The 10,807-nt window shown below is 30.1% G+C and overlaps 1 protein-coding gene across 1 annotated transcript in view; it reads right to left on the reverse strand.

Annotated features, from left to right (window-relative positions):
- The window catches only part of LOC145293979 (uncharacterized), a 216,152-nt gene extending 206,096 nt beyond the window's left edge, over positions 1–10,056 (reverse strand). Inside the window, exon 1 of the mRNA XM_080140864.1 lies at positions 9,766–10,056. The gene's annotated coding sequence lies outside the window, so the exon portion shown is untranslated. The remainder of the gene's footprint in view (positions 1–9,765) is intronic.
- Between the last annotated feature and the right edge of the window lie 751 nt (positions 10,057–10,807).

The following is a 10,807-nucleotide window of genomic DNA, read 5'->3' on the forward strand; positions in this document are numbered from 1 at the left end:
ACAAATATACAACAAATGATACCAAAGTAAAGATAAGTTACTCTTCTACCTACAGAGTAACAATAATCGCTCAAAAATCGAAAATTAGACAAAATATTGGTAGAAGATGACACTTTTGCATGATTAGCGACATTTATTAGGTGGGGTTCTATCAGTATTGTTCAACTTCCGATTTTTTACCCATGTTGAAACTGAGTATCGTTTGATGTCAGGTATTTTTTTTTAACACTTGGCACTACTTGTGTTTCAAAGTAAATAAACGTTGTAAAATAAGTTAACACAAAAAAAAAAAATATCCAGATAGGCAAAAGAGTAACATTTTGGCTTTGGTAACATTGATTTGCTATGTATTTTTTTTTTTGTTTGTTTTTGTTTTTTTAACCATTTTGTTGTATATACTTGCAAAATGCTTGAGACTTCTATTTTGAAATCTTTTTTAACATGTTAATTTCAGTTAATTGCTGTTTATTTTCAGCTCATTAAAACCGAATGTCAAGTGAAGAAATATAGACGTTTCCAACACCTTTTCCCTAACCATCGACGGAAAAGTACTATAAATCTTGTTGAACGTGGCAAAGAAGTTGTAATCAAGAGAAAAATACATGTTTCATGAATTATTTTGGGGATTGTGCAGTTTATAGACAGTGTTACTTTTTGGATATGATTTTCAAGTTAAATTCAATTTTTACGGTTTTCTTTTGTTGATTGAATTGTTAAGTACAGTATAGTTTAAAAAAGGCCCTCCCCATGTTAAGAATGGCTTTCTAAATAACTGGGTTTGTTTTATTATACAAGATTCGAAAAAGTTGTCAAAAAATATATAACACAGAAATGTTATCAAAAGCAAGATAAATTACTTTTCTACCTAACTGAATAAGTTTTTAGTGATTTTATTTAATGCAAAATGTTTATTCGGTTCGAAAATCAGTGTTTATCGATATATTTGAAAAAGACAAATGGCGGTGAGGTCTCTGTTGAATACGTTAAGTTTGGGAAAAGGAGTTCAAACTAAAAAATTATACAAAATACTGTTAGAAATCCACTCAATATGTCAGCCTATTTCACGGTAACATTGAGTGGGTTTCTAACAGTATTTTGTATAATTTTTTTAGTTTGAATGTCAAATACTTGTCAGTAACTTATCACAAGTCATCAACTTTTATTCATTCATTCTCAAGCCTCTTATCATATTCTTCAGTTAACTGACAATCTATTTCGTTTCATTTTCTTTTTGTGAAGTGCAATAATTTTATCAGCATATGAAAAATGCCTCATGCAAAACCAGGCCACATTAACAGGTCGCACATGTAAGTATGCTGATTATATATATATATATTAGTGATGGGACAATTCCAATATTTTTCCCAGATTCCTATTCTTATAAATCTCTACATATTAAACTATAGAGTTGTTATTTTTTCCCCCTGATTACCGGGGAAAAAATGTAAAAGGTGCAAATATTTTCTCAAGCGTAAAAATACGCTTGTGGGAGGGAGTGGGGGGGTCTATGTATTTTAGTCTTACTGGTAGTTTAAAATCAATAAATATTTATTATTTTTATCATTACTACCAGCAATGGAAGAATTTGTTTTAAACAAAAAATCAGATTTAAACACACACACACACACACACACACACACACACACACACACACACACAGGAATCGTTTTTGGAAAACAGGCAAAAAATTTTTCCAATTCTGATACCCCAAAAAGTTCCAATTTTTCAGATCCCTAATTCCGCTTAATCGTCCTAACACTAATGCTCCTCATCTTGAGTTGAGCATATTGAGAAGTGATACACGAATTACCATTAGCATATAAGCGACGCTCTTTGTGTAAACAAATTGAGCGGAGGTAGTTCGGATGATGTAAAAACATCGTTAAACTCACTACTTGCTCAGCAGCCGCCAACCATTACGCCGTAATGGTTAGGAGACTTGACTGTCGTACAGACGGTCAGGTTTCAATCCTGGCTTGAGGTAGTTGCCTGTCTAGCCGCACTGATGAGCTGTGAAACAGCGAAACAGTACTGTATGTGGATGACTATATATATATATATAAGTGTTGGGACGATTAATCGGAATTTATTTTCTAAGTTCAAAATAGTGTAATATAAGCAAATAAGGTAATCGCAGCTTCCCTTCCAATTTTGATTTTTTTTTTTTTTTAAATCATGACGAAACGCATTTTATTTTATTTTGATGGATTGATAGTTGCTATTTCTTCTGATGAGTTAAGGGCAAAATAGATTCATTGAATGATATAATAAGTGAATGATTTTGTGCTACAAAACAGATATTGTCAAGAAGTGTAAATGTCAACTGAATTAAAGGAATAAATTGTAAGATAGTCAACATCATGAAATTTGGAATATAGACTTTTGTCATTTATTCATTATATGCTCTGTAATTACATTGAGCTTCTTAAATAAGGATTGATAGATATAAAAAGGAAATATAAGTGAATAAAAAATATTTCCACATATTTCCACATATATATATATATATTAGTATTGTTGCACTTTTTTAAAAAAAAATTTATTTGCAAATTATATATTCATATCATTAATTGCTAAAATAGCTAAATTTAGTATTTTAAGTGCAACAATATGTACATAATATAAAATAAATTCAGGTAAATGCTTTTCTATCCATCCACACACACACAACGTATTCCTACACGTTAACAAATAGGAAATAAACACAGAAACACATTTTTTCGTACTGATTTTTTATCCACACACACACACACATATATTAGTAACTATTTAGCATGAAACTTTATATGAAAGATTTAAAGCCAAACCGGTACTAATAAAAATTTACGCACTTAAAAAAAGAAAATACAAAAAGGATACTCTACAATCTATATCTGTTCAGTTTGCAGGTTCGGTAATGGAATTGCTACTTCAAACTTACGGGTGACATAACCTTTCAAATATGTGTGAACGCAACTAGAAGTGGATTCATTCACATTAGTGCTGGTACCAATAATAATTGATGTAAAGATTTTTATGTCCAAAAATTGAGTACGCAAAGTTAAAACACCGGAAGTGGATTTTGTTTACCTAAATATGGAATGGAAGTCAGTAAACATGAAACGGAATACAAAACCATATAGAAATAATCTATTTTAAAAAATATTTTAGTTTTAACTCTTCTTGTGCTATCATAAAACAATAAAAAATAAACTTTCATTTTTTTACATTTCTATAAAGTTTTTATCACAAAAAAGAGAATTTTTATTATTTATATTTCTAAATGGTATATTTTTGAAATATTTGTTTTTCACAAGTTTCATCACAGAATTTTGTCATAAATAATGCAAGTTTTTTTATTAACACTTCTTATGTTATAAAAATAAAGTTTTGTGATTTATTTGAAGGTAGCTACTCTGTTTTATGATACATTATGACAAAATTATGTGATAAACTTTGTGAAAATTTAATAATTTCCGGGTGTGTATTAGTAATACACATAACTTATCTTGCCTTTGATAACATTTATTTGTTATATATTTGTTTTTTGACAACTTTTTCGAATCTATGTGTACAGTAATACACTGTATTACTGTACACATAGATTCGAAAAAGTTGTCAAAAAACAAATATATAACAAATAAATGTTATCAAAGGCAAGATAAGTTACTTTTCTACCTAACTGGATATATTTTTTGTGTTTTTATTCAATGTAACATGTTTATTCAACTCGAAAAACATGCAGTGTTTACCGATGTATTGGAAAATTCAAAATGGCGGCCGACTGTCTCTTTAATACGGTAAGTTTGGGAAAAGATGTTATAAATAATAAACTAGACGAAATACTATTAAAAAACAACCGAATATATGTCAACTTATGTCACGGTAACATATATTGAGCGAATTTCTAACAGTATTTTGTCTAGTTTATTATTTATAATACCTTTTCCCAACTTACCCTCTCCGAGAGAGAGTCGGCCGCCATTTTGAATTTTCCAATACATCGGTAAACACTGCATGTTTTTCGAGCTGAATAAACATGTTACACTGAATAAAAACACAAAAAATATATCCAGTTAGGTAGAAAAGTAACTTATCTTGCTTTTGATAACATTTATTTGTCATATATTTGCTTTTTTGACAACTTTTTCGAATCTATGTGTCTGTACAGTAATACAAACCCGTGATTCCATATGGTTTCGTTTTTCGTTTAATGCTTAGTGACTTTTATTCCATATTTAGGTAAAGTAAGTCAACTTCCAGCGTCTTAACTTTGCGTACTGAAATTTTTGAAGAGCCAATATTGACTCGAATATTTCCAATTGTGTTCTATGGAATAAACGGAAATGGAACAGTCAATTAGGGCCGACAATACACGAAATAAGTTAGTTTTTTTTTTGTTTTGTTTTGTTTTTTGTAAACATTAGAGTCATTTCCCCCTCCTCCCACCACACACAGTATTAAGAATGAGTTTTTAATAATTTGCTTCAAATCAGTGAGTGGAATCTTTTTTTTTTTTTTTCGGTTTTTAGAGGAATATTTTAAAAACTTTATTGAGGGTGAAGATAATCATTGTTGTCTTACCTATTGTCATGTTTTTTTTTTTGTTTGTTTGTTTGTTTGTTTTCTTTTTCGGTTTTCAAATCGTAAAATGTTGCGGCCATTTCCGGTTTGTTCCGTAACTCACAAACATTCGGGTCGATATAGATCCCCTCCCACAGAAGCATCGATTATTTCCTCATGAAACTTTGCAATTGCCTTAAGGGGTTTTTTGTTAAATTTTAACTTCGTAAGAATTGCAAAACCGAGTTTTAAACCCAAAATGACGTGATTGAAGACATTATGAGGGATTTTATTTTTGCTAACAAACAATATATATTTCTGCCGCATAAAAACAAAAGATCTGGACAAATTGTGGCTGGTATATTCGCCGGCATTCAATTAAAGGACTGTTTGAAAGTCCAGATAACTTGAATAACCGAAATCCTCATTTCTGCGCAAATTTACACACACGCACATATCTCTGCAGAGGCCCATTTTCTGTACAGAAAAGACGAAAAGTTAAAGCTGGTAGGCTGGTAGTAACGGCAGAGGCACACACATAAGTATGTAGGTAGATATAAAGCGTACTAGATAGACGAGTACAAGTGATGGAATGACAGCAATGTTGGGCTAACTATTTATCTCATCTGCCCAACTTACATCACGCAGCAGCAGCAGCAACAGTGGCGGACCTAAGTGACATTGTTGTTAGGAAAGAAATAAACTTTGAAGCCAACACCGCTGTAAATCTTATCGTCATCACATTTATTCACTGAAGACTTTTAAAAAGAAAATATTAAAAAAAAGTTTTGTAGTTATTTTTGTTGTTTTTTTTTTATCAATGGGAGTATGTTATTTAAAAATATCATTTACAATCACAGCCATTTTAAAGTAACGTTATTAGTCTGGTTTCTAACTTTAAGCAGATTTTATAGGCTAGTGGTTGTTGGTCACCGACACTAAACTTTAGTGACTAAAGTTTAAATATATCTCAAAAATACAATTGCGAATTACTTAGGACTTCTACCCAGTCATGGCTGATGGAACGAGAACATGTTACCCCCGTGGATTAAAGACAGGGTTCCGTTCAAAATTCTGTGCAGATTCATCGAGTTCGACAAAATACACCTGAAGAAGATCGGAGGTTACATCGATCGAAACGTTGTAAAAATACTATAGATGAAAACAATAGTCTGAAGAATCCAAATACAAATAATGAATTCTCATCTAGAAACGTTCAGAAACGTAAATCCATATTATTATAGACGTCTAATGCAGTGGCTACGAGCGTGCATTGTGGTTTCATTGTGTGGGTTTCGAGTTTTGTTTGAGACACTGAATTAATTTCACTCCTACTCTTAAGAAAATTATGGATTTATATATCCTCCCTTTAACCATGGATTAAATATCAGGGTATATTAGACTCTCAGAAGTAGTAACTTTAGGTAACTTTTTTCTCTCTCCTTTTTTTTTTTAAATTAAACTTCTTGTCATTTGACTTAATAAATACCGGAGTCAAGTGAGGTTAGAGATTATGTAACCTTTGCTTTAATTATGGGGATTATCCATTATCTATTCAGACTGAAGCGAATGGAGGTGGGGAAGAGTTTTAAGGTTTAAAATTTTTCTTTATGGCCTAAAAAGTTTGAAATTAAAAAGTTCATTTCTTAACGACGCGATTATTCGAGTCAAATCAGACAAATCACCCATATAACTGGAAACATATTTGGCTTTTATTTAATGATCAACCTCATTTATGAAAAAAATCATTATGATCTATCACGTATCTATCACGGAACGGAAATGCTAGGTTTCAAAAATCACGTAAATTGATCATGTTTTATTTTTATAAACGAAAAACCGATTTAAAATGATTAATGTGAAATCGGTAGCATTACCAAGCGGATCTTGCAACTTTGAATTATTGTGAACTTATACGGCCTTTTTTCAAGGTTTATTTTTGTTTACTCATAAAATCGCTTAATAAATTTACGTAATTTTTGGAATATGACATCTTCATTCTGTCTAAAAAAACTATTTGATAAATATACTTGATTTTTTTAAATATCTCGGTACTAGTAGTCACTTATTAAATAAATAAGTTTAATTCTAAATAAACACTAAAAATACTATCTTTTTTTTTAAAGTAAAATTTAATCTTGAACTTTTCTGCTTTAAGATGACTGCAATTGAAAATAATATTATTTCAACCAGATTAGTCCTATTTTATAACAATTTAGTTCAATTGATAATTAAGCTAAATTTTTATACACCTTAGAACTTGGTTGAGAATGTTGTTTAAATGGCAACCATGTTAAAGCTGAAATCTTCAATATAACCGAAGAAGCCCTGTGTCACTAATCAAGTTATAACATGTTTTTTTTTTCCTTGCTTTATTTTCCTTTGCTTAAAAATAATACGGGTCTTATTGTAATGTGTATCGTGCTTAGTTTAAAGGCAACTTCACAATAGTTAAAAAAAAAAAAAAAAAAATACTTGATCAATTTACGTAATTTTTGGAACATGTCATTTTCTTTCCCTAACGGGTACGTATATCGTAATGATTTTTCTGTATTTTTGTTGGTTTTTTTTCTAATTAAGTTAAATTCTGGATAAGAACTAGTAATTTTTGTTTACACGAGTTTTCAATTTACGAATTCCTTGTCGAAAAGATTTTTCTGTTTACCAAATTTTAAATAAAATAATATTTCCTTAACTTTATGGAATCGCTCTAGTCAGTGGAACCGTGGCCTTCGTATACGAAGGCCACGATGGAACTAATCCTAACTCCAGGTGTCAACTAATCCTCCACCGCCAAAAAAATAAAGATGAAATTTTAAGCTTAATTCGGAAGTGACAGTGATTCTTAAAAAAAAAAATAAATAAATACATTTTGTTTTTATGTTGTTTTTTTTTCGACATTTCTGAACATATTTTTAAATAACGACGTCACGGCTCAAGTTATTTTAAGATATATAAAACATTGGTTAATGTGCACTGGTTGGTTATCCAACCTCCAAAGGGTGTTTATTCTTAAAGCTGTTCTTAACATGGGGATGTTGGCGGGGTGGGGTATTCCGAAATTATTTATAATAAGTTATTTTCAACCTCCCCGTAATCAATTTCTGAAAGGTAAGTCTTCGAGTGGTCCCCCAGCGCACTTTCACGAGAACATTCAGAGAACACATCTAGTAACATTCTTGCACATTTTATCTTAAAATAAAGAGAGAAAAAAAAAAAAAAAAAAAAAAAAAACGCAGTAAAAAAATTAAATATTCAAAACTAAAACATAGTTCAACTTTTAAACAAAACTGGGACTTTTTTTTTTTTTTTTTTTTGCTATAGACAACAAAACTAGAGTTGTCAAAAAACAAATATATAAGAAATAAATGTTACCCAAGGCAGGATAAGTTACTCTTCTACCTACCTGGATAAGTTTTGTTTTAACTTTTTTGTTTAATTCGAAACACAAGTAGCGCTAAGTTACTAAGTTAGAGCAGAAAATGACTGACATGAGGGAGTCTCGATAATAGCTCAAAAATCAAACTAAATATTGACATAATCCCTCCAATAAATGTCACGGTGACAGTTATTGGGTTGATTTCGGTCGAGTGAACATATATATTTGTTTCTGCACCACTTATTTGGTTTGTTATTTATAGTAAAACATACTCAACTTGTGTTTGTTTCAATGTTTATAATGTAATTTGAACGCACATGCCATATTTGATTATCGCACTTGCTCTTTCTTTACATGAACGAAAAACTAGCTTTAACCACTCCACAAATAGTTTTATAAAAAAATTTAAATAACACTCATAGAAACACAAAGATACGATCATATTAGAAAACGTTTTATCCGAGATAATACAAATATAAATAAAACGAACAATAACAAATAAAACACTGGTCCAACTGCGGAAGATTTAGGTTATGAAAAGCTTTTTTTCTGTCACTAGATGTTACTGTTAACTAGATATTTTAACAATTTAAAGATTTTGAGTATTAGAACATCAACAGGAAAAATAGCTTTAAGTTTTTTTTTATTATTTTAAGAAAAAAAAAGTAAAGATATATGGATATATAAATACATTTCTGGGTAGTTTATAGGGTACTCATGCAATATTGCAGTATGCACTTATTGATCCGTGCTGAAATAACGTTATTATTTTAAAAGCCATTATTAACATGGGGAGGGAAGAGTGTTTTGTACCTTTGAATAATAATTTAAAAAAATATCATAAAACTTTAATTAAACTTGGAAATACGATTTTAAAAAAACAGCGCGGATCAGTAAGTGCATTAGCACCGTTTCAGACCCCATGGCTGTCAATTCACGCGAACATGTCATTCCAAATTCCTACACTGTAACTATTTCCAAACAATCGAAAAAAAAAATGTTTATAACTGTTTGAATGTGAACTATTCATTGAATTTAGTGGATAAAGTCACGTAAATCACAACATACCACATCGAAACAAAAAAGAAATGAAGTAATCTAAAGTTGCTGGAGTTTACTTTATTTTTCTGGAGATCTCACGAAATTTTTTAAACAATTATTAACCCAAATAAAGTACGATAAGTTTGTGAATGGAATAAATCTGAAAAATAAAGTTTTTTTTTTATTTTTAAAATGTCAAAAATATACTTAAAAGTTTGTTTTTTTTAATTATATGTAAAAAGGAAAGTGGTTGAAAAAGTGGTTAGAAATATTTTAATATTTCACTAAGAGTTATATAAAAACTTTGATACCTAATGAATATTTTTTTCTCTATGAATAAAGAAAGATAGTACGAATTTCATTTGTGTGTAATGAACTTAATAAGATATTTAATTTAAAATTTTTAAAGAAAATGTGTTTATGTTGGTCGACCAGACCACACTAAAATGAACTAAGTTCTTTTTGTTTGTTTGTTTTTCTTTTTTTTTTTCTTTTTTTTTATGGTAATTAATGGGGAATATGTTATTTTAATACTTTAGCATACAAGAAATGAATTAGAAAATACTTTACATAAGTGGAAAATATTGATGTATAACATTCTTTTCCAAATGATAACAAATAACTAATTATGTCACCAACACTTTTTTAGTAACTAAAAGAAAAAAAAATCACTTGTCAAAGTTTGTATTATTTTTATTATTTTACGCAAACACAATCATCATCATCATACGGACTTTCAAGTTTAAGCCAAACTTTTAGGGGGGGGTTAAAACTAATGGTAAATAAAGTAATCAACGACTTACCTTTCAACACACATCAAGATATCTCATCGGGTAAATTATTTCTTTAAATTGGAAGTCACAAAATTAAGTAGAGCGCTCGCAGTGCGACTAAATACCACACATTTTTGTCTTCTTTGTCCATGACGGCAATTGATAACAGTGGCTCCAGGCCAGCAGGCTGGGCGCTCGGCATTCTGGGAAGGCACCGGGCCTGTTCACCCTGGAAATCAAGATCTCTACGCCGGCGTTCTTCGGCCGTTACTATGGGAAGCCATCAAGCTTCGACCGATTTTTTTCTCTTTCAAAAAGAGTAGAAATTCCATTGTTATTTCTCTTTTTATCACTTCCGTAAGATAAAATACTCGAAAGTTAAAAAGAAACGCAAAATTAAGTTACCATGAGCTAAATGTATCCGATTTTGGTATCGAACTATAGTTTTCATGCGGACTCATATATATACAAACATTTTTTAATGTGACAGAGTAATAGTGGTTATAAAGATAATATTTTTTTTATAATCTCTGCGCGCGTATAGACGCAACTATCTTAGAAAAAGTGTGGCATCTTTATCATTTCGATAATTCTGTTTATTGTTTTTTTTTCTTTTTGATAGACTTAAAACTGTGCATTGTTTTAAAACAAGTAGAGTTTAATCATAGTTCAACGCTTAAAACTTTAAATAAAAATACTTTACAATACAAGGAAACTAGTTAACTTTTTTAATGCTAAAATGACGTAATAAAAAATATTTTGCGAATAAAATATTTTTAAGATGTAGAGTTCCTATTTACAATGCCTCCCCACGGGACAGAGTTAGACACCAGGGTCGTTTTTTAACGTGGAGAAAAGGAACAAAAATAAAAATTGTCTCAATCATGAAGAATTTCTCCTCCACTGACAGAGAACAAGAAATTGGAGTGCAGCACTGCAGCATCTGAAGAACAGATACTACACTTTGATCTTGTCCCGAAAGAGTGTATGAATGATTTTCTTTCTAAAGTTATCTTTTAGTAATATATATATATATATATATATATATATATATATATATATATATATATAT

Source organism: Euprymna scolopes, chromosome 15 (assembly GCF_053919585.1).
Source record: "Euprymna scolopes isolate OS-2025 chromosome 15, ASM5391958v1, whole genome shotgun sequence".
Classification (NCBI taxonomy): Eukaryota; Metazoa; Mollusca; class Cephalopoda; order Sepiida; family Sepiolidae; genus Euprymna; species Euprymna scolopes.